The sequence below is a fragment of the Salvelinus alpinus genome, chromosome 15 (assembly GCF_045679555.1).
Source record: "Salvelinus alpinus chromosome 15, SLU_Salpinus.1, whole genome shotgun sequence".
In the NCBI taxonomy this organism is placed as follows: Eukaryota; Metazoa; Chordata; class Actinopteri; order Salmoniformes; family Salmonidae; genus Salvelinus; species Salvelinus alpinus.
This window is the reverse complement of record NC_092100.1, coordinates 21,690,201-21,718,075: the sequence shown is the minus strand read 5'-3', so window position 1 is coordinate 21,718,075 and position 27,875 is coordinate 21,690,201. Positions and strand designations below refer to the sequence as shown.

Genomic DNA, 27,875 nt, shown 5'->3' with positions numbered 1-27,875 from the left:
AGTGTGATATCAAACATATTTTAAGCCTATAATTAATATATTTTACTTCAGAAACAAGAGTAGGGCTAATTATGAATCTCAGGTTTCAGCATTAATGAATTATACGTCTAACTTCCTTACTCCGCAAAGTCAAGGTGAATTTGCATCACAAGGTAACATTATCCCCCAGGCTATTTAATCGTGGCACTCAAAATAGCCAAACGGGATTATACAGTATTAGGGCAGATGTGCCAAATTACATCTCTCTCCCTCCCTCCCTCGGTCCCGCTCCCATCCAAAGTACTAACACCCATCAACCCCCCCCCCCCCCCCCCCCCATCTCCCCTTTTTCGTCGCTGATTTGAATAGCGGGACTCTGCAGCGCGTATCTGCGCTCTTTTGTTCAGTAGCGCTTGGCTTCTGGGGAAGTGAGCATCGTTCTCACTCGGATCACTTATTGTCTGCTTCTCTTCTCTCTGCGTGATAGGATGGACACCAACTAGGCTATACACTGAGAGATACCCCGTTTTTGTCTTTTGGACCTCTCCTAAACCCGATTCGTTCGTTTTTTTCCTGCACTTTATACCGTTTTGGTGCCGCTTGATGGTTCACCTCTGACTGTGGCTCGCAAATAACCGAACACCTGCAACGGATCAGACCAACGTTCCTCGACGCTCTACATTCCTGAGGACTTGACAGACACCAGAGCAGCTCACCCACTAAAAGGTGAGAACAATGTGTATTTCTGTTAAATAGCCTATTCTAGTATGTTACATTACGATTTGTCTTTTTGGAGTCGCTTAATAGGAAGCTGGAGAAACCGGTATCTTGGTTCGTCGTTATCATGTAGAATAGTCTACAGTAAGTAGCTCAATAAGGATTAGGATAGGCTATCTTCACAAGACAAAACGAGCTATATGGACACGCATTTTCTACCACTGTAATTAAATGTTAGGCTATGCATGCCTTGAAAATGCGTCAGTATTTAGTTTTCCATGTGAACAATGGCCTATCACTACACTCAGGGTCCCCCCCACACTTTTATTTGCTGCCTTTATTTTGGTTGAGTCTTAGAGCTAGGCTATCTCATTTGAATTACTAAATTGTCATCATGGTTTTAATTTCAAATGTAATTTTATTATGATAAGTTTTAGCCATGCTTTTACATGATTTAACCCTTTCCAACCATGTTATAACATATGTAGAATCATTGTTGATACAACAATTAGCCACTCTTAGCTAAGAGGAAAAGTTCATGCTTGACTGAATGATATTTGAAGAATGATACTTGTCTGTCCCTTTATGATCTAACTGTTAGTCATGTGTGAATAATCTCTGCTTTGCGTGATGTTGTGGTCTGCAAAGTCACCGCCATCACCACGGCAGGGGTGCGACAGAAAATGTGTTAATGTGTTTAAATGTGACACATTTAGAGCAATTTAAGGGGATGTTTTAATAGCTTATCGGCTCTCTTATAAAGCCACTTAATTGTTGACGAGTCAATTAAAAGAACATCGACCTTGACGAAACCAACAGGATGAGAATCTGAGCAAGTTTGAGTAGAGTAGAAATTCTGAGTAGAGATTCTAGTCTTTCCTAAAACCGAGAGTATGATACCATTTAGTATGATATGGTACGTTTTGTATGGTATGTATTAATTTGTGGATGTCAATCATACATTTGTATGATATGCTATGCATTACAATTCGTATGATATGTTACAACTTGTAATTTGTATAATATGTTACGAATTTCAATTTTATGAGATTTACATTAGCTAGGTGGCTACTGCTAACATTAGCTAGGTGGCTAAAGTTAGCTAGGCTAGGAGTTAGGGTTGGGGATTGGGAGTTAGGTTAAAGGGTTAAAAATGGGATGCATAGAAATAGCGCACATAGAACAGATCTACCTCTTCTTAGACTTGCTTTCAATGAGAATGACATATCTATAACGCACATTTCTATATGAATTTGGTCGAGTCGCCCCCAAAAAGTTACATATTGTATCTTTAAGTGACCTTCTGTCCTATGTAACCATACCAAATGTAACATACCATACTAATTTGGGTGTCCCGGATTTACATTTGCTATGTTACGTCTAGTCTATGAGAACAGGCTGTGTGAAGTCGACTAGCAGGGAGCCCTGTCTGTAAATCCTGAAGCAATGACAACTAGCTAGCCGAAATGGAACCTGCGACGTTATCTTTGATGGCACTCTGTCAAACATGGCTGTGTGTTGGCTGGCTGTGTGTTTGTATACTTTTTGCTGCCTGAAAACCAACAACTCCTGTCTCCTGCTCAAACTGATAAAAGTGCGTGCCCGAGTCCTGGTGGAGGTTGTTGCGTCAGACTCTAACATGCCTTTGCATCTGACAAAGATATGATGCAGTTGAACAGCATAGGCTACATATGTATTTTCAGTGTTATATTTTCAAAGCGTGTCAGAAAGAGAAAGCGGCAGAAGCAGGAGGGATATGCTGGTTGATAGACTGTAGGGAGAGGGGCCTTGTCACGTAGTGACATTGGGGACATCAAAACACCTCGACTGCTGCGTTATTCTTTTTTCCCTTCACCTGGTTGAACAGTCATATGTGTACATGTGCGCATAGAAAATCGTTCTGCCCTGTCACTGACCCGTGTTGGGGGCCATCAGTTTCCTGGGTTTCCTGGGTGGCACCTGTGTAAACTGGAACGATCCCTAAAAAAAAGATGATCAGCTTAAATCCTGTTAGTGAGACAGGCACCGATCTATCTATCTCTCTTGTCACTGTCTCTCTCTCTTTCCTCTCTCTGTCTCTCTCTCTTTCTCTGTCTTTCTCTCTCGCTCTCCATCTCCCTGTCTTTTAAATTGTATCTTCCATTTTCTCTCTGTCTCTCTCTCTTTCTCTGTCTTTCTCTCTCGCTCTCCATCTCTCTGTCTTCTAAATTGTATCTTCCATTTTCTCTCTCTCTCTCTAAATCCAGTTTCAGTTCAAATGGCTTTATTGTCATGGGAAACAAAGCAAGTGAAATAGACAAGAAGTAAAAGGGAAATAAACAATAAAAAATTAACAGTAAACATTACATTCACAACAGTTTTTAAAGAATATTGACATTTTAAATGTTATATTATTGGGAATGTTGTAACAATGTGCAAATAGTTGAAGTATGAAAGGGAAAATAAATCAACATATATGGGTTGTATTTACAGCGGTGTTTGTAACTCCACTGGTTGCCCTTTTCTTGTGGCAACAGGTCACCAATCTTGCTGCTGTGGTTCCACACTGTGGTATTTCACCTAATAGATATGAGTGTTTATTAAGATTGGATTTGTTTTCAAATAATTTATTGGTCTGTGTAATCTGAGGTAAATATGTGTCTCTGATGTGGTCATACAGTTGGCAGGAGGTTAGGAAGTGTAGCTCGGATTCCACCTTTTGTGGGCAGTGTGCACATAGCCTTTCTTCTCTTGAGAGCCAGTTATGCCGATGGCGGTCTCTCTCGATAGCAAGGCCATGCTCACTGAGTCTGTACATAGTCAAAGCTTTCCTTCATTTTGGATCAGTCGCGGTGGTCAGGTATTCTGCTACTTTGTATTTGCTGTTTAGGGCCAAATAACATTCCATGCTCTGTTTTTTGTTGATTCTTTCCAATGTGTCAAATATTTTTTGGTTTTGTTTCCTCATGATTTGATTGGGTCTAATTGTGTTGCTGTCCTGGGGCTCTGTAGGTCTGTTTGTGTTCGTGAGCAGAGTCCCTGTACCAGCTGGCAGAGGGGACTCTTCTCCAAGTTCATCTCTCTGTAGGTGAGGGCTTTGTTATGGAAGGTTTATATATATATATATATCTCTCTCTCTACCCCCCCTTCTCTCCCCCCCATCCCTCTCCCCCCTCTCTCTCTCCCCCCCTCTCTCTCTCCCCCTCTCTATCTCTCTCCCCCCTCTCTATCTCCCTCCCCCCTCTCTATCTCTCTCCCCCCTCTCTCTCTCTCTCTCTCCAGGTTCAAAGGCTAGCTTGCTGACACCACTAAACTAATCTCAATAAAGGTGTTCTGTGGCACCGCTAATTCGGTTGCTGCTCCATTTTTCTTCTTTTCACCAATGCATAACAGAGAGTTAGCTGCACACTGCTCCCCGGTGGCTGTTTTCCAAAGATGCCGACGAGTGCCAAAAGCTGCTCAGAAATGCTGTCATCACAAGGGGCTGAAAAACAGATTGGGGAGAATTCAGAGTATTATCTGCTTTTGCATGGGTTGATTCGCTCCGTCTTTCAATAATGTGCCACCCTGCTCGGCTGCACACAGCTTAGCACCGACACTTGTTGCGAGCGACGTGAACGCAGAGAATTCAATTTTGCACTTGAGTAGCATCCAAGCCAATGAAATAGTGTTTTTTTTAGGTTTCACTCATGTAGTAAATTAATATTGACTTAATGAAGCAGCCTCTGTCTGTTGAATTAACAAAATCACTCCCAAACTTTTTCTTAGGAACATGAGAAACTGCAGGGTATCCAAATGGCTGCAGAGGGTTCAGATGGTCAATGGTGCCGGCCAGTGTTCCTGCTGAAAGCAATACCCCATTCATACATGGAATACAAAATGGTGCTTATTATTGGTTGTGGGGGGATAGGGCGTTATGCCGACAGACACAAAGAAAGACTAATTTAGAGACTTAGACAGCCCTGATCCAATTAATCCGTGCAAATGGTCACAGCAGCCTCCATGTAACTTTAATTCTGTGAGTGTGTTTGTTTGTGTGTGTGATCACTGTGCATGTTTGTGTACGTGTGTGTCTGCATGCTCATGTGTGTGTGCATGTGTATGAATCCCACTGTCTGGGGTTTGCTGTGGGCACATAGCCTTTCACATAATGCCACTTTAAGAATGTTTACATATCTCGCATTACTCATCTCATATGTATATACTGTGTACTGTATCCTTCACTATCTATTCTTTACTATCTTTTTTTTTCTTTTTTTTCCCACCTTTATTTAACCAGGTAGGCTAGTTGAGAACAAGTTCTCATTTACAACTGCGACCTGGCCAAGATAAAGCATAGCAGTGTGAACAGACAACACAGAGTTACACATGGAGTAAACAATAAACAAGTCAATAACACAATATTGCATCCTAGCTGCTCTGTCACTGCTCATCTATATATTTTATACTTATATTTTCTTATCCCATTCCTTTACTAGATTGTGTGTATTAGGTTTTGTTGTGGAATTGTTAGATATTACCTGTTAGATACTGCTGCACTGTCAGATGTAGAAGCATAAGCATTTCACTACACTCGCAACATCTGCTAACCATGTGTATGTGACCAATAACATTTGATTTGATTTGCTGCTCTGGCTTTTTGCCAGTCTCTCCCTCCTATTGCCAGAATCCCAGAGACGTTTCATCACCTTAATGAACGTGGGGCCTGTCAGGAGAATCTCAGGCTGTTCTCAAGCTTCTGGCCTGGCAGAGCAGAGTTGAGGTGTACCCGAGCTGTAGCAGGCTGTTGGCTTTCATTTGGCGTTAGCAATGCTCTGGCATTAACCACATTGGCTAACCACAGTGTCAGGCTGCAGGCACAAATGTGCCATTGGCTAACCACAGTGTCAGGCTGCAGGCACATATGTGCCATTGGCTAACCACAGTGTCAGGCTGCAGGCACAGATGTGCCATTGGCTAACCACAGTGTCAGGCTGCAGGCACATATGTGCCATTGGCTAACCACAGTGTCAGGCTGCAGGCACATATGTGCCATTGGCTAACCACAGTGTCAGGCTGCAGGCACAGATGTGCCATTGGCTAACCACAGTGTCAGGCTGCAGGCACAGATGTGCCATTGGCTAACCACAGTGTCAGGCTGCAGGCACATATGTGCCATTGGCTAACCACAGTGTCAGGCTGCAGGCACATATGTGCCATTGGCTAACCACAGTGTCAGGCTGCAGGCACAGATGTGCCATTGGCTAACCACAGTGTCAGGCTGCAGGCACAAATGTGCCATTGGCTAACCACAGTGTCAGGCTGCAGGCACAAATGTGCCATTGGCTAACCACAGTGTCAGGCTGCAGGCACAAATGTGCCATTGGCTAACTACAGTGTCAGGCTGCAGGCACAGATGTGCCATTGGCTAACCACAGTGTCAGGCTGCAGGCACAGATGTGCCATTGGCTAACCACAGTGTCAGGCTGCAGGCACAGATGTGCCATTGGCTAACCAGTGTCAGGCTGCAGGCACAGATGTGCCATTGGCTAACCACAGTGTCAGGCTGCAGGCACAGATGTGCCATTGGCTAACCACATACAGACAAAGGCGAGCAGCCAACAAGGCAGCAAGGGGTTACCAGATAACTCTAAGCAGACACAGCTTGTGAATATTCATTGGAGTAACAGACCCCGAATGCATAATTCAATGTGGGCATTTTGCCTATTAAACACCATAAATAAATCATGACATCTAATAACTGTTTTTCTCTTTTAATGTGGAGCACAAATGGGCTTCTTCAAAGATTGGGGATTGAATATCTTTCTCCCCTCTCTTATTTGGTGACCATTTTGGTTGGATGCATCCATGTTTAGTGATATGGCTCAGGTGGTGAATGAAATGGTCTGTGTGCTGCTCAGGTTGGAATTGGATAGTGATTCTGACTGAAACCCATAGGGGAAGAATACTAGCTGTTTGTTTCACCAATTTGCTAGTGGCTTCTTATCTAGAACAGTTAATCCTCACATAGAGAGAGAAAGCAACCTCCCAAGGGGATCTGGAGTGTAGGAGGCTGCAGTGTTTTCAGCACCGTGACTGCTACAGGACCAAAGCTCTCATTGTCTCCGATGCTTCCTCAAGCACAGCAGAACCTGTTACTGCTAAATAGAGACAAGAGTCGCTACACAGGAAAGGAGAGAGAGAGCGAGAGAGACTTCAGGGTTTGAACACTGAATGGAGCCACTCAACTCTTTCTCCCCCTCTCATCTGCTTCTTATTGACTGAAGAGTATGACGTGGTAGTGGATGGCACCATGACAGAGTTCTGGGCTCCCAGCCCTGTTATGTCCTGCCATCCAACAGACACCCATAAGCCTTTAAACAGAGAACACTTGTCAAGGGTACAGATGGGTGAGGCATTCCTTCATGTCTTCAGAACACTTAGTTCCCAGAGAAGCTGTATGTTTTGTGAGTGGGTTGATTGGGGTTGTGTTTTGATATATGGGGAAAAACCAGGTCGTCTATATGATTCTTTGGAAGATCTTAGAGAAGGAAAACGGTTGCCATAGCAGAGAGACGTAGAAGGAGTAACATACTGTAAGCTCTTCAAGCCCCCATTACAGATATTAATTCCTAGGGTACTCCGCCTGTCACATTCCTTCTGAGTGCAGGTATTTCTGAAGCCCAGAGTCTGTCGGAAACCTATTAGAAGAAGCCCAACTCTAATCATATATCTATCTGCCTTGTCTGAGTCTGGGGGGAGACCAAGACGAATCGCGTTGGATTTATGGAAGAATGGAAAGTAATGTAATTAATTTAATTCAAATCCCTCTCGGACCCCAGTTGTGGCGCCTCTCAATTTCTATTTGGCGGCTTTGTGAATGCAATCTGCCTGCTCGCTATCGGCTTGTGCTGCTATTGATATTAGTTATTAGTTTCTCCCCCTTGTGTAATTCAAAGAGATGCTCATTAACATGTTAAAAAGATACAGAAAGCTTTATGCGGCTTGCCTTAGTGAATCATTTCTCTTAAATGTGGTGGCTTCAAAAAAGCAGTAGAGGTGTTTTGTTCTGCATAGAAAATGTAATTAAGTTTTCATATTTTCCAGAACGAAACCCATTTTTTAATCCTCTTTCTCCGTCTGCCTTCCTGAAGGCAAAAGCTCAGAAGCTCATGTTTCTTGATTTTTTTAGTTCTAATGCAATATATGCCATTATTTTCTCATTTCTACAGACTGATATTCTCACGATCAAGATTCACACTGAGATCAGGCTGATCCTATTTATTGTGCTACTCTGTTAGTTAGTGTCCTGAGTCACCTTTCTGAACTGTATCTAGGTGGATTTAGTTAGTGTTTGTGTTGGGAGTCAACCTTGCAGTGATTGGAGAATTTGCACGCTCTGTAGCAGAAGCTTCCTGTCTGATATCAACAAAGCCTCTCCTGTAGTGAGGGGATACTGGAATCGGCTGAGCTGAGCAGAATGAGCTACGGCAGCTTAGAAGACGGCTGAGGTTAAAGCACACTTCCTCTGTAGATGGTGCACATGCACGCGCACACACACACACACACACACACACACACACACACACACACACACACACACACACACACACACACACACACACACACACACACACACACTAAGGAAAAACCTTGTTTCTATGTGTTGTCTCAGAGTGATGCATTTGTTAAACAATCAGCATTTAGCCGTGCCACATAATCTTTGCAGTCAACTTCTCCTCAGTGATTTGAATTGCTTTTCAGTTTTGTTTGACAAATTTAGACTGGTGGGGTTGTAACCAATTCCCTTTTATAAATAACTATCATCCTGCAGAATAACAGAGGAGGGGAAATGCAGAAAAGACAGAGAGAGAAGGACTAAATACCGCAGTCCAGAGATGGAGCTGGTTCTGTTTGCACTGATTTGCAAGGATAATCTGTTATTTAGCAGAGAATATATGGTCTAAAGTGTGTGTGTGTTTGTGTGTGTGCGCATGTCCCCGTATGGGTGGGTGTGTGTGTCTGTATGTGCACGCTTACATATTTGTGTATGTCACAAAAATACAACATCTGTCAGCATCAGCATAAGTGTTGCCCTATGCCAACCCAAACCCTCCATAACCCCACTCTCCCCACCCCTGGGCATTCCTCCCAGAGGGGTATCCCTGCACCCCTCTCTGCCCCCCTACCCTCTGATCCAGTGTGTGTGTCCCCCAGGTAGCACGTCTCTCCCCTGGCAGGCCGACTGTGTGGCAGCATGGCCTCTGTCCACTCAGCTGTAATTAACAGGCTTTTATGTCTGTTTGTCTGGCTGGAATCACCTCTAGTCAGCAACAGTCACTGCCTGGGTCCAGCAGGGTTTGTCTGGCAGCTGGTCACACATCATGCACACACACACACACACGCGCGCATGCACGCGCTATGTGTCTGAGTGGGGGGGCTGCACCGACGACCCGCTCTCTGTTCAGATTGATTTGAGAGCCCTCCCAGTGAAGGATGCCTCTTTGCTTGACACCACTATTAGCTGGGTCGTTGATCACTGGCTGCTGTCACTAGAGCCACTAGAGCTAAAGTACCAGGCCAGTAGTAGGAGCGTGTAGGCAGCAGCCCTGCACTGTAGTCGCTCAAATTGGTTGTCCAGCTGAAGTAATGTCCAATCCTCTCAGGAAAATACAAAACAAGAGAGAGTAAGGATCTGATATGGAATCCCCAGTCTGCTACGTCGAGGTTTAATGGTGTCAAAATGGCCCCTTATTTTTTTCCTCTTTTGTCCCTTTCCTTTAATGTATCCAAGCCCCACCACCAACTCTACTCTCCTTCCCCCAGCCTCTCATTTCTCCTCCATCCACAGTCTGTTTTGTTTAGCTGCAGGTGGCTGGCAGAGCTCTAACTGGGCGTCATCTTGTGTGGCCTTAGTTGTTTTGACAGAGACTGATCAGAAGCAGTCAGAACTCCTCTACCCAAAACACCTCTCCAGCGAGTACCAGAGGACAGCATGGAGGAGAGCCATTAGCTGACTGGCTTCTCTGGGCTTCTGAAGGAGTCAGGGTTGGGGATAGCACTGTCTGTCTACCAGTGTGGAATATGCTAGCATTCGCCTCAATGGTCTTTAATGAAAAAGTGATGGAATGAAAAATATGAGCAGAACACCTGAATGCGTCAGATGTAAAAGCAGAGATAGGTTAAGATAAAGTCTCTCCTGTGATTTATTAAGACAACATTGCATCAGACCACAGTGGTTGGGGATGTGAAAAAAGTGCCGGAATAGAGTTAAAAGAGCTGAATGTGCAGGACTGTGTTCCTCTGCTGTTCCTCACTGGTTTTAAAACCTCTTTGGGCTAGGCGTGCCGCTAGCGCCCCACCTCGACAACATACGGTGAAATTGCAGAGCGCGAAATTAAAAATACAAAATAAAAAATATTAAACATTCATGAAAATACAAGTGTCTTACATCGTTTAAAAGCGTAATTTCTTGTTAATCCAGCCGCTTTGTCAGATTTCAAAAAGGCTTTACGGCGAAAGCATACCATGCGATTATCTGAGGACAGCGCCCCGCGTACAAAATCATTACAAACATTTTCAAAACAAGCAGAGGCCTCACGAAAGTCAGAAATAGCGATAACATAAATCACTTACCTTTGAAAATCTTCCTCTGTTTGTAATCCCAAGGGTCCCAGCTACATAACAAATGGTCGTTTTGTTCGAAAAAGTCCTTCTTCATATCCCCAAAAAGTCAGTTTAGTTGGAGCTCTTGATTCAGTAATCCACCAGTTTCCCTCGTTCAAAATGCATACAAAGGAATCCCAAAGGTTACCAATAAACTTCGTCCAAACAAGTCAAACAACGTTTCTAATCAATTCTCAGGTACCCTAATATGTAAATAAACTATAAAATTTAAGACAGAGAATAGTATGTTCATTACCGGAGATAAATAACGAAGTGCGCGCCCTCATCCACGCGCGCCACAATACTACAGCCAAAATGGGAGCCACCTAGAAAAACTACAAATTCTAGCTATTTTTTCAAAAAACAAGCCTGAAACTCTTTCTAAAGACTGTTTACATCTAGTAGAAGCCCTAGGAACTGCAATCTGGGAGGTATTCCTTTGATTTTCCCATTGCCATTTCAATGAGTGGTGACCTCAAAAAAAGAATTACGGATGGATTCTCCTCTGGTTTTTGCCCGCCATATCAGTTATGTTATACTCACAGACATTATTTTAACAGTTTTAGAAACTTTAGAGTGTTTTATAATTATATGCATATCCTAGCTTCTGGGCTTCTGAGTAACAGGCAGTTTACTTTGGGCACCTCAGTCTTCCAAACTTCCGAATACTGGGCATTTTCAGGATGCAGACTGTGATTGTTTTATCCAGACTCCAGCACAGTAGTCTCAGTACCTCATCATGGCTTTCTCATCAGTCCCAACCAATTTAGGCAACATGAGCTTCCCGACCATAGCCGTGTCTCAAACACCCCTTAGTTAGCATCTTTACAGCAACGAAAACATCATCCTGGCCCCCCTTCACCCCTCTCTCTCTCCCTTCAGTCTTAATACCAGACATCAAGGACAAAACAGCACTCAGTGGCATTAGTGTGGGCACTTTATCCGTTGCAAACACAGGGCTTGATTACGCTATCCCATATTCCTGATCAGCACAGCAGGAACATCGTAAATGCTCATCACATCATCCGACTGCAATCAAAGCATTGTCATGTGTTATATATTACACAGTCTTTAATTGGCCGCTCTCGCTCTATGATTGACCAGCACTGCTATTGCTGAAGCTGTTTTAAATAATGATGCCCTATCTAGCCTGGTCCCAGAACTGTTTGTGCTGTCTTGCCAACTCCTATAGTCATTGTTGTGCAATGACCATAGGAATTGTCAAGACAGGACAAACAGATCTGGGACCAGGCTAGCTCGTATCCACTAGGAAGTGTAAATGTAGCTGGCCTGGACCTGGTTTGGCCCGAGCTGTATCTCTGCAGTGTTTTGGCCTAGCTAATGCCAGGTCAGTCTGTCACATGGATGCATCAGACTGCCAGCTCCAGTTCCTATGGGAGATAGTCTTTGCATTGGCGGGCAGATAAATTATGTGTTTGCTTTCCTTTGGCGGCAAAGGAAAGCGAGAGGTCAGTAGGCCCGGATTCTGGGACCGCTCGGCTGTCTCTTATTCGCCACTCCGGGCCCATCTGCTCATGCACGGGGTCTGGACGGGGGAAGGGGTCGGGGGTCAAGATGGTCTCCAAGGTAACATCTCTTCTCAGATGGAGAATGGCTGAACTCTTGTGCAGCAGCGAACTATCTTGCACCAACCATACATGACGAAAACTGGATGTCAATGTTTTTCAGTGAGTCCAAGACGGAAACTTCACCAAACCTAAAGGACGTTAAAAGTTTATACAAAATAGTATGGCACCATGTTGGATATTCCAGAAGTTTCTGGCCATCCTGCCCAAATCGCTGTGGAGGAGATGGATGGACGAAAGATGGTCCACTTCGTCACAGTTTTGAGACAATGTGTTCAAAACTTCTGAAGGGTTGGCGTTAATTCAGAGACAGTTTCTTCAGAAGAAGACTGGCATCATGTGTCCTTCTCTGTGCAATGCCAATGCTCCATCCATCCTCCCATCCATTTCATTCAAACCTGATTCCCGCTAGTTAACTTCACAATCGTCACAAGTCCTTTTGAATTAACGCCAGGTGCGTTTGTTTAGTTCATCTTTACAGTTAACATTGGTTGATGAGTCAGCTAAACTACCGCTTCAATGCGTAGTCTGGCATAGCGGGGGGCTGGGGAGCAATGACTACTTCACACCTCATGCTGTAAACAGCATGATGATGATCCACAGTTGGATGATGAGGTCCCCATGGTTGAGTCATAATAGCTCCATGCCTGTGTGTCCATAGCTTTGATTAGTCTATAATGATACTGTATGTGTGTTGAAGCTGCGTCCTGATCAGAAGTAGTGCATTACCCTACATAAGGGATTGGGTGAAGGGCTCTGGTCAAACGTAGTATTCTACAGTATCTAGAGAATAGAGTGGCATCCATACAGTCTACTCTGTGAGCAGGATCTTCATTAATTAAACAAAGCATGCAACAGCCCTGTTCTAAATAAATAAGAGGTCTGTTATGAGCTCTTAAAGCTGTCATGGGACCCCCACTGTGTTGAGTTCTGTTGTTTTCCCTTTAGAACACTCCCTTTAAAGAACACTGGAATTTTAAATGGCTTTATTCTCCCTTATGTTTATTCCATCCATTGTATTCACAGAAAATGCTAATTGAGTGAAACATTCGAAGCTTTTGGATCTTAGCTTGTTGTAATAGTGTTTAGGAACTATGTGTTGGCGCAGAGATGAAAAAACAAGTAATGTTTAATCAATATGTTTTTGTTTAGAACTTTTGCCTTTTCTAAATGAATTGTTTCTAAATTGTTCTTGTTCTCTGTTGGTGTCAGCTCCCTGCTGAAGCACTGTATAATTGTTCAGTTTCTCTGCTCTCCTGGCCACATTACCTGCTCTGTGGGCTAGCAAACCTAATTTCTCTTCCACTTTGTCTCTCGCTCCCTCTTCCACTCCCTCCCTCCTTTCTTCCTCCAGACAGCCGCCTGCATTGCATTTGGTGAGACAGCAGTAGCAGGGGATGGGGAAAGGAAACATTCTTAGGAATTCATTGGGAATGTGTGAGGCATCCATTAAAGTCAGGCTTGGCCCACGTCTGCAGGAACAGTTGGCTCCATTGACAGGACTGCATCCATCAGACCTGTACTATCAGGATAATATGAGGATGATTCCAGCTCCACACTCCCTCCCTCCGCATCCCACTACAGAGACACACAGAGGGGCTTAGGTTGAGGCAGGCTGGCTGACTGGGACTTTGAAGGGCTGTTGGGACATTAGAAAAGTTTCCTCTCCATCTGAGCTCACTGACAAACTGAAAAACGGCATGCTTCTGGTCTATGGACTGGAGAAATGGGGAGGAACCGAGGTGAAACGAGGAAGCGAACCGTTACACTCTATCTCCACAGATACTCTACATTTCATCATGGCTTCCTTGTTTAGTCACTCTCTCTCTCTTTCTCTCGCTGACTGAGAAAACCAATACTCTTTTCTCAGTCAATCCATGTGATTATGAATACATCTTGGTAAGCACTGTATCAAAGGGTGCCGTATTAGATTAGTTTCTGACTGCCATATGTATCGACTGGTTTGTATTGAGAGGAACCATGTGGAAGGGGCTGAGGTTAACACCACCAATCAAGCTAATTAATTGCCCCAATTTAGTCATTAAGACAAATTTGGAATGGAAACCTGACACGTGTGAGGCTGCAGAGGGTTGTATGTACTAGGCACCAAATGGAAGGAAACTTACTGAAACAGGGAGGGACTACCTGGCCTTGTCCAAGAAGAGACGCTGTTTTGTACGGTGTGCACTAATGAATATGAACCTGATCCACGAGAGCAGTATTCTCACTGGCACATCAGCACAGCCATATAACCTCACCCTCAAGATGCAATGCATGTCTCCACGTCTCCCACTATTACAGATGTTGATATGCTGATATGTGTAGTACGTGATGTTGTGTGCTGATGCTGTCTTTTTGAGCTCTCTCTCTCCATTGATGGCACTGCAGGCTATCTCCTTCTGGATCAGATTAGACAGGCTATGTTAGGAGGAGGGGAAATGGTGCATGGGAGGGTTTGTGTACCATAAATTACTTGAGGTTTAGGGGTGGGTGACGTACTGTACGTGGTATATACAGTAGAGATGTGAGGTAGGGTAGGTTGGCACCTTGGGCTCTATCAGTGCTGACTCTGGAGGTACAGGGAGTAGAGGTCTTCACGGATCCAAAAAGTAGAGGTGCTGCTCTAGCAGGAAGGGAGATAGAGGTGCTGCTCTAGCAGGGAGGGAGATAGAGGCGCTGCTCTAGCAGGGAGGGAGATAGAGGTGCCGCTCTAGCAGGGAGGGAGATAGAGGCGCCGCTCTAGCAGGGAGGGAGATAGAGGCGCCGCTCTAGCAGGGAGGGAGATAGAGGCGCCGCTCTAGCAGGGAGGGAGATAGAGGCGCTGCTCTAGCAGGGAGGGAGATAGAGGTGCCGCTCTAGCAGGGAGGGAGATAGAGGCGCTGCTCTAGCAGGGAGGGAGATAGAGGTGCCGCTCTAGCAGGGAGGGAGATAGAGGCGCCGCTCTAGCAGGGAGGGAGATAGAGGCGCCGCTCTAGCAGGGAGGGAAATAGAGGCGCTGCTCTAGCAGGGAGGGAGATAGAGGCGCTGCTCTAGCAGGGAGGGAGATAGAGGTGCCGCTCTAGCAGGGAGGGAGATAGAGGCGCCGCTCTAGCAGGGAGGGAGATAGAGGCGCCACTCTAGCAGGGAGGGAGATAGAGGTGCCGCTATAGCAGGGAGGGAGATAGAGGCGCCGCTCTAGCAGGGAGGGAGATAGAGGCGCTATTTATCATCAAATATGATCACATACTGCCTATCTTGACTGCATCAACCTGGGAGAAGCTAGTTAAGCTAGCTAATGTTAGCTAGCTAGGCTAACTGAGGCTGCAGTGCATGCGCTTTCTCATCCTACAGTTACAAATAACAACTCCATTCAGAATATTAAATAGCAGCCTACCTGTTAGCTTTTGGTTGTCATTTTAATCCCATGTTCCGTTGATTAGATAACTCCTAACTTTTGCCACATGGAGGCTCTATGACTGTAGCCTATTGCAGCTTTGATGACTTGTAATTGGCCAACAACAATAAGCTACACGCGTCACGCTCCACTATTGTGAAAAGCAAGAGCAGTAGCATAAATTATACCATTTCTCTCTCTCTTTCTACTGCAGCAATTGGGTTTGCATCTGTACGGGCCCTTCTGGACAAGTTAGTTAAAATTACACATACCCGAGACCCATGACTGGACCGGGTCCCGGATCGGGTCTCGGGTATTTGGGTAGAGGTGGATCCGTGAAGACCTCTAGTAGGGAGAACAGGAGGGGGAAGAGAGGTGTAGCACAGAGGGGTAGATGGTTTAGAGGAGAAATAGGGGAGTCTGTTGACATGCTCCCAGAGTGAGACCTTCACAACGCTCTGTATCTGCCAAGACACACTCATCAGTAACCAGAGCGAGAGAGTGAGAGAGCGAGAGAGAGCGAGAGAGAGAGAAAAATACGTGTTCTGTTTGAGAGCACAGTCAGCGGTGCCAAATGGGCCGGGCGTAGGCCCTCTGTCTCTAGGTGTTGTGTGCAGGGGCACAACATTGGTTTTTAGAAGTGGGGGGGGGACATAAGCTGGCGAAGGGTCTGGGGGTCCTCCCTCAGAATATTTTGGCCATGTAAAGCTAATTTCCTGCATTTCTGCACAATCTAATATGACCCTTTTGGGGTCACTTTTATTGTAAATAGGAATAGAATATGTTTCTAAACACTTCTACATGAATGTGGATGCTACCATGATTATGGATCATCCTGAATGAATCGTGAATAATGATGAGTGAGGAAGTTATAGACGCACAAATATCATAACCCCCAAAAATGATAACCTCCCCTGTTATTGTAATGGTGAGAGGTTAGCATGTCTTGGGGGTATGATATTTGTGCTTCTGTAACTTTCTCACTCATCATTATTCACGATTCATTCAGGATGATCCATAAACATGGCAGCATCCACATTAATGTAGAAGTGTTTTGAAACATATTAGATACTTATTCACAATAAAAGTGATTTCAAAATGACACAATACATTATTCACCATTAATTTCTATTGGGCACAAAATAATCAGAAACGCAAACAAAACAAACAGCAAATGCATCCAATTTGTAGAGACATAAGCTTGATGTAGTCATTGCGTGCTATGAATGTGGGACCAAATACTTAACTTTTTTCTACTTTAATACACATAGAAGTGAATTTGTCCCAATACTTGTGCTCCCCTAATATGGTGAGACTATGTGCAAAAAGTGCTGTAATTACTAAACGTTTCACCCGATATGGATGACAATACCCTCAAATGAAAGCTGACAGTCTGCACTTTAACCTCATAGTCATGGTTTGATTTCAAATCCAAACTTTTGGAGTTTAGAGCCAAAATAAGAAAAAATGCTTTACTGTCCCAACAATTACAGAGGACACTATAATTCATATCACAGGGCTTATAGACCTGTATAGCTCTTTTTAGGTCAGGCAACCAGGGAAGACCAGTCTGTGATGGTGCTGAGGTGAACGTTTGCAGATGCAACACTATTCTCTCTGTGCAGCAAACACTGGACAAGCCAGAAGCTTCAAAGATGTAAACTATTTTAAGGAAGTCTGACAAACCTCTAAGGTTAACTTCCAAACTGTATCAAGTGTTGATAGAGGCTTTTACCGATTACACAAAACATGTCAAACAAAAATGTGAGGAAAACCTGGGAGACACTATTGATGATGATGAATGGATACAGATATGGTTGAATGCCCAGTCATTTTCATATAATCTCAGACATAAATTACTGCAGTGAAAGTGAATATCATGCACTCAGAAATGTCATTCCTGGGCTGAAAGTGTAAAGCACAAAAGGGACATATTTGCATATGTTATGGTCTTGTGAAGGCTGGCTGAATTCTGGCAAAGAGTATGTTATTTTATCTCAGCATGTCTACAGATTCTCCCTTCTCCCTGTTTTTGTTTGCTTGGAAATGTTGATACTAGAGACTGTTATCAGAAAAAACTATGTAACCAAGCATTTAAAGCAGCTAAGAAATGCATTGCCTTTCATTGGAAGGTTGGTTATCCTCCCACAATGTCATAATGGATGGCAGAAATGTCAAGTTATGTATCACTATATTTGATTAATTACAAGATTAAGGTTATACTGTGCAACTTTCATAAGGTCTGGATGCCTTATATGGAATACTGTACGAAAAAAGGAGTCTGTATTGAAAACATGCCCACGTCAGAGGAGATACATATTTAGGCAATCCGTTTATACCGTGTCAGTGTGTAAAGTAGGGAAGTAGCTGGGGACCTGACAGATCAATAACGTTACATTGCTATACCGACTCTAATAAAAACTCACATTGCACTGTCAAAAAAACCCGGCAGAATATCAGGCTTCAATCATTTGGCTGCTGGTTTCATCGTTTGATTTACATTTACATTACATTTAAGTCATTTAGCAGACGCTCTTATCCAGAGCTGATTCAGGTCTACTAGTGTGATTGAGGCAAAAATAATAGCTAATGTTAGCCAACTTTTGGCTAGCTCTAATGGTACATCAACAGGCGAAAACGTTCCAAGTTCATTTATTTCTGTTGAAATGGGACAAAACAACGGCTCAAAACATTTCCATACACAAAACAGCTGTTGGATACTGCTAGCTGGCAGATAGATAGAGGCTAGAGCTGAACAGCTAGTTCATTGACTTCAGACAGAACTTCAGTCCAGAGGGGATGAAACATTAGCTAATGTTACATGTCATTTACACTACTCTCTCAGCACTGGGAATACATTTTTTTCAATGTTAAGTCAAACAGCAGTTACATTGCCAGCTACATAAGTCAAATAAAGAGTAGCCAATTTCTGCTCTGTTTCTGTTCTGTAGCATTTCGGCACACCCGCAATAACATCTGCAAAATTTGTGTATGTGACCAATAAAGTTTGATATGATTTGCTTTTACAACTCGGATAAACAGCACAACACACAACAGCTGCCTCTGGTAGCACGCTCTGTGGTGTCTGTGTGGTCCTAAATCTAGCCATTTGAAACCACTAAACAGCCTACCCGACCGCTCTGAGGCGTCCGCATGGTCCTAAAGCACACCGATGCCAACTATTATGTCACAGTGCAATGATAAAACTGAGGAGGGACAAAAATGCAACTTCAGTATGTGGGGGTTCATGTCCCCATGTCCCCATCCCCCCGTCCCCAGTGATAGTTGCGCCCCTGGTTGTGTGCAATCAGTCTTCCTGGTACAGATGGTTCCCAGGAAGCTGCCCTCCCTATCTCTCTTCCTCCAGTCCTCGAGCGGACGAGGACGGTAATAGGATAGAGGAGGTTATGTTGGCAAGTCAACACGCTCGCTGTGATATTTAAATGAGCCTCCCTTCTTTAATTTGTCACAGGCCTGTACATCCTCTGTACTAGGACACTTAACGCCTGAAACCATCACCACTGTGTTTACTGAACACTTATTTGGAGAATAACACAGAAAGGCATTAGCACTGTAGGGGCAGGTCAGATTGATTATAAACACAAAGAATTAAAGGCCCTCGTTGTAACGTGGCCAGCCATCATTCTTGTTGTTGGGGACATGTTGTACCATTAATACGAATGGGGGTGTCTGCCCTATCCTGCCATTGTCGTTAGCAATTGCTGCCTTTCAATCAATTAATGCCAGCTGTGGGCATGGTGGTTCAAAACACTTCCATCCGGCTGGCTGGGGCCTTGATGCAGTACATATTACGCTACTGGCAGTAGTGTAGTGGAGGGTATAAGCAGGTTTTTGATTTGATTTATTAGCATCCCCATTAGCAGACGTGTGTGTGTGTGTGTGTGTGTGTGTGTGTGTGTGTGTGTGTGTGTGTGTGTGTGTGTGTGTGTGTGTGTGTGTGTGTGTGTGTGTGTGTGTGTGTGTGTGTGTGTGTGTGTGTGTGTGTGTGTGTGTGTGTGTGTGTGTGTGTATCTATCAGTTACACCTACAGAATAAACGAGCGGTGTGTGTGTGTGTGTGTGTGTGTGTGTGTGTGTGTGTGTGTGTGTGTGTGTGTGTGTGTGTGTGTGTGTGTGTGTGTGTGTGTGTGTGTGTGTGTGTGTGTATCTATCAGTTACACCTACAGAATAAACGAGCGGTGTGTGTGTGTGTGTGTGTGTGTGTGTGTGTGTGTGTGTGTGTGTGTGTGTGTGTGTGTGTGTGTGTGTGTGTGTGTGTGTGTGTGTGTGTGTGTGTGTGTGTGTGTGTGTGTGTGTGTGTGTGTGTGTGTGTGTCTATCAGTTACACCTACAGTACACTACTTTAGACCCAGCATTCCTGAATATAGTCACTATATATTGATCACTGCATCCAATGGGTACGAATACAGCTTTAGAACAAAGTTCTACAATATTAGTAAAAATGTGATCAATATTTGTGGATGATCTTGTTCCTGTAGTGTTTGTAAACACCCTGGTAGGTTGATTAATAACCTGAACCAGATTGCAGGCACTGGTTACAGTGAGAAGCTTCATCTTGAGCGGACAGCTTGATGAAAACCAGTCAATATTCAGGTCCCCAAGAAACTAGACCTTTCTGTTAACATCACATACACTATCAAGCATTTCACACATATTATTTATATACTGACTGTCAGCACTTGGGGGCCTATAGCAACACCCCAAAAGAAAAGGCTTGCAATCACAACACTTCAATAACACTTGACATAAGATCCTCTCTAAGCATTACAGGGATATGACTTTGAATATATATACAGCAACACCTTCCCCATAAGCCTTCCTGTCTCATCTATATATGTTATTTCCTTGTATTGCTACTGCTGTATCATCAAATTAATTATCTCAGAAATTGCTCAAATATGAATGTTATTTCTAAGGATACATATATTATATTATCCATATATTATCCAGTGAAGCTTATCATAAATAGACATAATATGGAAAAAAGCAAACAAAGCAAGAAAAACAATATACAGTTGAAGTCAGAAGTTTACATATACCTTAGCCAAATACATTAAAACTCAGTTTTTCACAATTACTGACATTTAATCCAAGTAAAAATTCCCTTCTAGGTCAGTTAGGATCACCACTTCATTTTAAGAATGTGAAATGTCAGAATAATTGTGGAGAGAATGATTTATTTCAGCTTTTATTTCTTTCATCACATTCCCTTCATCACAGAAGTTTACATACACTCAATTAGTATTTGGTAGCATTGCCTTCAAATTGTTTAACTTGGGTTAAATATTTTGGGTAGCCTTCCACAATCTTCCCACAATAAGTTGGGTGAATTTTAGTCCATTCTTCCTGACAGAGCTGGTGTAACTGAGTCAGGTTTGTAGGCCTCCTTGCTCTCACACACTTTTTCAGTTCTGCCCACACATTTTCTATAGGATTGAGGTCAGGGCTTTCTGATGGCCACTCCAATACCTTGACTTTGTTGTCCTTAAGCCATTTTGCCACAACTTTGGAAGTATGCTTGGGGTCATTGTCCGTTTGGAAGACCCATTTGCGACCAAGCTTTAACTTCCTGACTGATGTCTTGAGATGTGGCTTCAATATATCCACATAATTCTCCTTCCTCATCGCCATCTATTTTGTGAAGTGCACCAGTCCCTCCTGCAGCAAAGAACCCCCACAACATGATGCTGCCACCCCCGTGCTTCACGGTTGGGATAGTGTTCTTCGGCTTGCAAGCCTCCCCCTTTTTCCTCCAAACAGTTCTATTTCATCAGACCAGAGGACATTTCTCCAAAAAGTACGATCTTTGTGCAGTTGCAAACCGTAGTCTGACTTTTTTATGGCGGTTTTGGAGCAGTGGCTTCTTTCTTGCTGAGCGGCTTTTCAGGTTATGTCGATATAGGACTTGTTTTACTGTGGATATAGATACTTTTGTACCACCCGTTTCCTCCAGGATCTTCACAAGGTCCTTTAAGCAACGTCAACTTACCAACATTACGACCAGGAATACGACTTTCCCGAAGCGGATCCTCTGTTTGGTCAACCACCCAGGACAATGGATCGGATCCCAGCACACGACCCAAAACAACGGCGCCGCAGACGGAGCGGTCTTCTGGTCAGACTCCGTAGATTGGCACCTCGCCTATCGCTCCCGAGTATACTACTAGCCAATGTCCAGTCTCTTGACAACAAGGTAGACAAAATCCGAGCAAGGGTTGCCTTCCAGAGAGACATCAGAGATTGTAACATTCTATGTTTCACGGAAACATGGCTCACTCGGGATATGTTATCAGAGTGGGTACCGCCACCAGGTTTCTTCACGCATCGCGCCGACAGAAACAAACATCTCTCTGGTAAGAAGAAGGGCGGGGATGTATGCCTTATGATTAACGAGTCGTGGTGTGATCATAACAACATACAGGAACTCAAGTTCTTTTGTTCACCTGACCTAGAATTCCTTACAATCAAATGCCGACCGCATTATCTACCAAGAGAATTCTCTTCGATTATAATCACAGTCATGTACATCCCCTCCCAAGCAGACACCTCGACGGATTCGGTGAGCGAGTTTATTAGCAAGTGCATCGGTGATGTTATACCCACGGCGACAATTAAAACCTTCCCCAACCAGAAACTGTGGATTGATGGCAGCATTCACGCAAAACTGAAAGCGCGAACCACTGCTTTTAATCAGGGCAAGGCGACCGGAAACATGACTGAATACAAACAGTGTAGCTATTCCCTCCGCAAGGCAATCAAACAAGCTAAGCGTCAGTATAGAGACAAAGTAGAGTCGCAATTCAACGGCTCAGACACGAGAGGTGTCAATCACGGACTGCAAAAAGAAAAGCAGCCCCGTCGCGGACCCCGACGTCTTGCTCCCAGTCAAACTAAACAACTTCTTTGCTCACTTTGAGGACAATACAGTGCCACCGACACGGCCCGCTACCAAAACCTGCGGACTCTCCTTCACTGCAGCCAACGTGAGTAAAACATTTAAACGTGTTAACCCTGGCAAGGCTGCCGGCTCAGACGGCATCCCCAGCCGCGTCCTCAGAGCATGCGCAGACCAGCTGGCTGGTGTGTTTACGGACATATTCAATCAATCCCTATCCCAGTCTGCTGTTCCCACATGCTTCAAGAGGGCCACCATTGTTCCTGTTCCCAAGAAAGCTAAGGTAACTGAGCTAAACGACTACCGCCCCATAGCACTCACTTCCGTCATCATGAAGTGCTTTGAGAGACTAGTCAAGGATCATATCACCTCCACCTTACCTGACACCCTAGACCCACTCCAATTTGCTTACCGCCCCAATAGGTCCACAGACGACGTAATCACAATCACACTGCACACTGCCCTAACCCATCTGGACAAGAGGAATACCTATGTAAGAATGCTGTTCATCGACTACAGCTCTGCATTTAACATCATAGTACCCTCCAAACTCGTCATTAAGCTCGAGACCCTGGATCTCAACCCAGCCCTGTGCAACTGGGTCCTGGACTTTGACAGGCCGCCCCCAGGTGGTGAGGAAAATAACCTCACACTCAACGTCAACAAAAAAAAGGAGATGATCGTGGACTTAAGGGAACAGCAGAGGGAGCACCCCCCTATCCACATCGACGGGACAGTAGTGGTGAAGGTGGAAAGTTCCTCGGCGTACACATCACGGACAAACTGAAATGGTCCACCCACACAGACTTTGACCCACACACTCTTTGACCTCAGGAGGCTGAAGAAATTTGGCTTGTCACCAAAAACACTCACAAACTTTTACAGATGCACAATCGAGAGCATCCTGTCGGGCTGTGTCACCACCTGGTACACAACTGCTCCGCCCACAACCGCAAGGCTCTCCAGAGGGTAGTGAGGTCTGCACAAAGCATCACCGGGGGCAAACTACCTGCCCTCCAGGACACCTACACCACCCGATGTCACAGGAAGGCCAAAAAGATCATAAAGGACAACAACCACCCGAGCCACTGCCTGTTCACCTTGCTATCATCCAGAAGGCGAGGTCAGTACACGTGCATCAAAGCTGGGACCGAGAGACTGAAAAACAGCTTCTATGTCAAGGCCATCAGACTGTTAAAAAGCCATCACTAACATTGAGTGGCTGCTGCCAATATACTGACTCAAATCTCTAGCCACTTTAATAATTAAAAATTGGATGTAATAAATGTATCACTAGTCACTTTAAACAATGCCACTTTATATAATGTTTACATACCCTACATTACTCATCTCATATGTATATACTGTACTCAATACCATCTACTGCATCTTGCCTATGCCGTTCGGCCACCGCTCATCCATATATTTATATGTACATATTCTTATTCATTCCTTTACACTTGTGTGTATAAGATAGTTGTTGTGAAATTGTTAGATTACTTATTAGATATTACTGCATGGTCGGAACTAGAAACACAAGCATTTCGCTACACTCGCATTAACATCTGCTAACCATGTGTATGTGACCAATACAATTTGATTTGATTTGATTTGTTGTTCTGGGATTTATTTGCACTCTTCGCACCAGAGTACGTTCATCTCTAGGAGACAGAATGCATATCCTTCCTGAGCGGTATGACGGCTGCATGGTCCCATGTTGTTAATACTTGCGTACTATTGTTTGTACAGATGAACGTGGTACCTTCAGGCATTTGGAAATTGCTCCCAAGGATGAACCAGACTTGTGGAGGTCTACAATTTTGTTTCTGAGGTCTTGGCTGATTTCTTTTGATTTTCCCATGATGTCAAGCAAAGAGGCACTGAGTTTGAAGGTAGGCCTTGAAATACATCCACAGGTACACCTTCAATTGACTCAAATGATGTCAATTAGCCTATCAGAAGCTTCTAAAGCTATGACATAATTTTCTGGAATTTTCAAGCTGTTTAAAGGCACAGTCAACTTGTGTATGTACATAGTGTATGTAAACTTCTGACCCACTGGAATTGTGATACAGTGAATTATAAGGGAAATAATCTATCTGTAAACAATTGTTGGAAAAATGACTTGTGTCATGCACAAAGTAGATGTCCTTACCGACTTGCCAAAACTATAGTTTGTTAACAAGAAATTTGTGGAGTGGTTAAAAAATTTGTTTTAATGACTCCAACCTAAGTGTATGTAAACTTCCGACTTCAACTGTATACATTCAGCTGTCTATTAATCAGTTGGTGTGTGTAAGTTTGTGTGTGTGCTGCGGGGTTGAAGCTACGAACTCATAGGCTTGTCTCTCTCATCCCTTCCAGACTTTTGGGAGGGAGGGTGGACAATAAGCCTGTCATAGCGGATGTAAGCAATGTCCACACTCGCTCTGGCAGCTTTCATGGCTGGGGTAAGTTTTTTCCTCTTCTGGCACACAGATTCAGGATAGTCCTTGTTTAGGAAGATATACGTTCCTCTCAAGTTCTTGGGTCTTTCCCGAACAGCTACCTTGTCCTTGAACCTCAGGAACTTGACCACTATTGGCCTTAGCCTCTCACCTGGGCCGGTGGTAGGTTTTCCAGTCCTGTGGGCACGCTCCCACTCAATCTTCCTGTGTTCCATCTTCAGTTTTTCCGAGATAATTTCCCTCCCTCACTCCCTCACTCCCTCACTCCATCCAGGTCTCGTGGAGATTCTGAAATTCCGTCCACAACCATGTTGTTCTGCCTTGATTGTCCCTTGAGATACTCTGATTTCTTCGTCGTTGTTATCATGGATTTACAAAGCGAACTGATGTCCTCTCTCAATGACTTACAGATTGCTGTCATCTTGCCATTCTCCTGTTTAAACTCATCGATCTGACCCTGGGAGAACTGCAAACTGTTCTTCAGGTCCTGGACCTCTCTGGTCCATTCTTTTATTAGTTGGCTCCACCAGTATTCGGACAAAACACTTGAAGCTATTTTCTTGTTGTTGTAACAACTGCTTGTAGAATAATTTTTGTTTGTTTATAAAGATCCTTCACCTGTGATAGAGAGACAACACTGTCCTCAACGGTAGTCCTGCCAGCTTTGGCCTTTGTCATGGTAGCAACGTAGGTTACGCTGTTACTCCTCACAGTTCCAGACAGGGCAGGTCGCAGGGAAGATTGAAAACAACAACAACAAACAGCAGGGATCTAGACAGCCACAAGCCCGGGAAAACCCTACTAGTTTGATAGGCTAGCTGCTACTCCAAACAGCTCCACTTATTTTTCAGTGAACATTGTGTATACTCACTTCTTAATCCCCACTATGCGTATTAAAGTAGTGTAGTGGAGGTATACACCATATCAATTAAATAAGGCTGTTGGAACAGAACAGAATGTTTAGCTTACAATGTTGATAAACTATTATTTCTTCATATTTTAGGCACAGCAATGTGCACAGGGTGATAACCCTACAGGTGAATGTTCCAAAATGCAATTTGCGGGAAACACCCGTTTTAAAATGCGCACAGAAATGTTGAAAGAAGGCAGATCTGAAGATGCCACAACTATCATGGGTTGCTAATATGACTAGGATAATGCCTTTGGATGCTAGACAATAAAATAAAGTTGAAAGAAAACCAATGGAACAGGAGAACGTATATTATTTCTTATTTGTATTTTTTATTTAACTAGGCAAGTCAGTTAAGAACAAATTCTTATTTACAATGACGGCCTACCAAAAGGCAAAAGACCTGCGGGGACGGGGGCTGGGATTAAAAATAAAAATATAGGACTAAGCACACATCATGACAAGAGAGACACCACAAGCATGTCCCAGTTTACGTCACCTAGCAAGGGGCCAGTGTAAGGGGCCAGGAGAGAGCCTAGGGCATTTAGGGTACAGGTCGGTGTGGATGGTGGACGATAACACCCAGCAACAGTCAACAAAGAACTATTTGAAAGTTTAATGCTTAAAACCAGCAAATCAAATTGTTTGGCAACAGACTTGGTGGAGACAAGCGAGCATTGAAGGTGTTCCTTGGTAAAGATTGCCACTCCACCACCTTTGGAAGGTCTGTCTTGCCAAAAAGGTTATAACCAGAAAGGTTAACATCAGTGTTCAAAACACTCTTTCTTAACCATGTCTCAGTAATGACCAACACATCTGGATTGGAACTGTGACCCACACTTTAAATTGATACATTTTAGATAATAAGCTTCTACTGTAAACGTGCAGAAAACCCAGGCTTTTACGAGAGCAGAAATCAGTGAAGCAGATATCAGAGCACAAGTCAGAATTGGGGCTAGCAACAGTACAGGCCCATTTCCAGATATCATCAGCAGTAATACAATCAGGGCATGGCAGAGGACAGGGAGAGCTCTGCAGTGTTGATTTTTTAGGAAATTTAAATGTGTATCAGATGGCAACAAGATCATATTGTACTGCAATTTCATCAGGTAACATGAATAAAAAGCCGGGGAGAGGTGGTTAGAATAGGATAGGAGGCCAAGAGTCCGTGTAACCAATAGAGAGTCAGAGTTCCGAGTGTGTATGAGGAAGTCTTTATCAAATATTTGCCGTTCCTTCACCAGGCCGTTCCTTCATGGCGCCGTTCCTTCACCAGGCCGTTCCTTCATGGCGCCGTTCCTTCACCAGGCCGTACCTTCACCAGGCCGTTCCTTCACCAGGCCGTTCCTTCATGGTGCCGTTCCTTCACCAGGCCGTTCCTTCACCAGGCCGTTCCTTCACCAGGCCGTTCCTTCATGGCGCCGTACCTTCACCAGGCCGTACCTTCACCAGGCCGTTCCTTCACCAGGCCGTTCCTTCATGGCGCCGTTCCTTCACCAGGCCGTTCCTTCATGGCGCCGTTCCTTCACCCCGCCGTTCCTTCACCAGGCCATTCCTTCACCAGGCCGTTCCTTCACCAGGCCGTTCCTTCATGGCGCCGTTCCTTCACCAGGCCGTTCCTTCACCAGGCCGTTCCTTCACCAGGCCGTTCCTTCATGGTGCCGTTCCTTCACCAGGCCGTTCCTTCACCCCGCCGTAACTTCACCAGGCCATTCCTTCACCAGGCCGTTCCTTCACCAGGCCGTTTCTTCACCAGGCCGTTCCTTCACCAGGCCGTTCCTTCACCAGGCCGTTCCTTCACCAGGCCGTTCCTTCACCAGGCCGTTCCTTCACCAGGCCGTTCCTTCACCAGGCCGTTCCTTCACCAGGCCGTTTCTTCACCAGGCCGTTCCTTCACCAGGCCGTTCCTTCACCAGGCCGTTCCTTCACCAGGCCGTTCCTTCACCAGGCCGTTCCTTCACCAGGCCGTTCCTTCACCAGGCCGTACCTTCACCAGGCCGTTCCTTCACCAGGCCGTTCCTTCACCAGGCCGTTCCTTCACCAGGCCGTTCCTTCACCAGGCCGTTCCTTCACCAGGCCGTTCCTTCATGGTGCCGTTCCTTCACCAGGCCGTTCCTTCACCATGCCGTTCCTTCACCAGGCCGTTCCTTCACCAGGCCGTTCCTTCACCAAAAATGAAAGAGCAAGAATAAAATAACAATAACGAGGCTATAACGAGGATACCGGGTGTACCGGTATCGAGTCAATGTGCTGTGGTACAGGTTAGTTGAGGTAATTGAGGTAATGTACATGTAGGTAGGGGTAAAGTGACTATGCATAGATAA

The 27,875-nt window shown here is 44.5% G+C and overlaps 1 protein-coding gene across 2 annotated transcripts in view; it reads left to right on the top strand.

Annotated features, from left to right (window-relative positions):
• Positions 1-368: 368 nt before the first annotated feature.
• Positions 369-27,875, top strand: part of LOC139539712 (neurocan core protein-like) — a 244,690-nt gene continuing 217,183 nt past the window's right edge. The window contains exons 1-2 of one of the 2 annotated variants that reach the window (XM_071342908.1): positions 369-705; positions 3,688-3,763. The gene's annotated coding sequence lies outside the window, so the exon portion shown is untranslated. The remainder of the gene's footprint in view (positions 706-3,687; positions 3,764-27,875) is intronic. The other variant, XM_071342907.1, reaches the window with a different exon arrangement.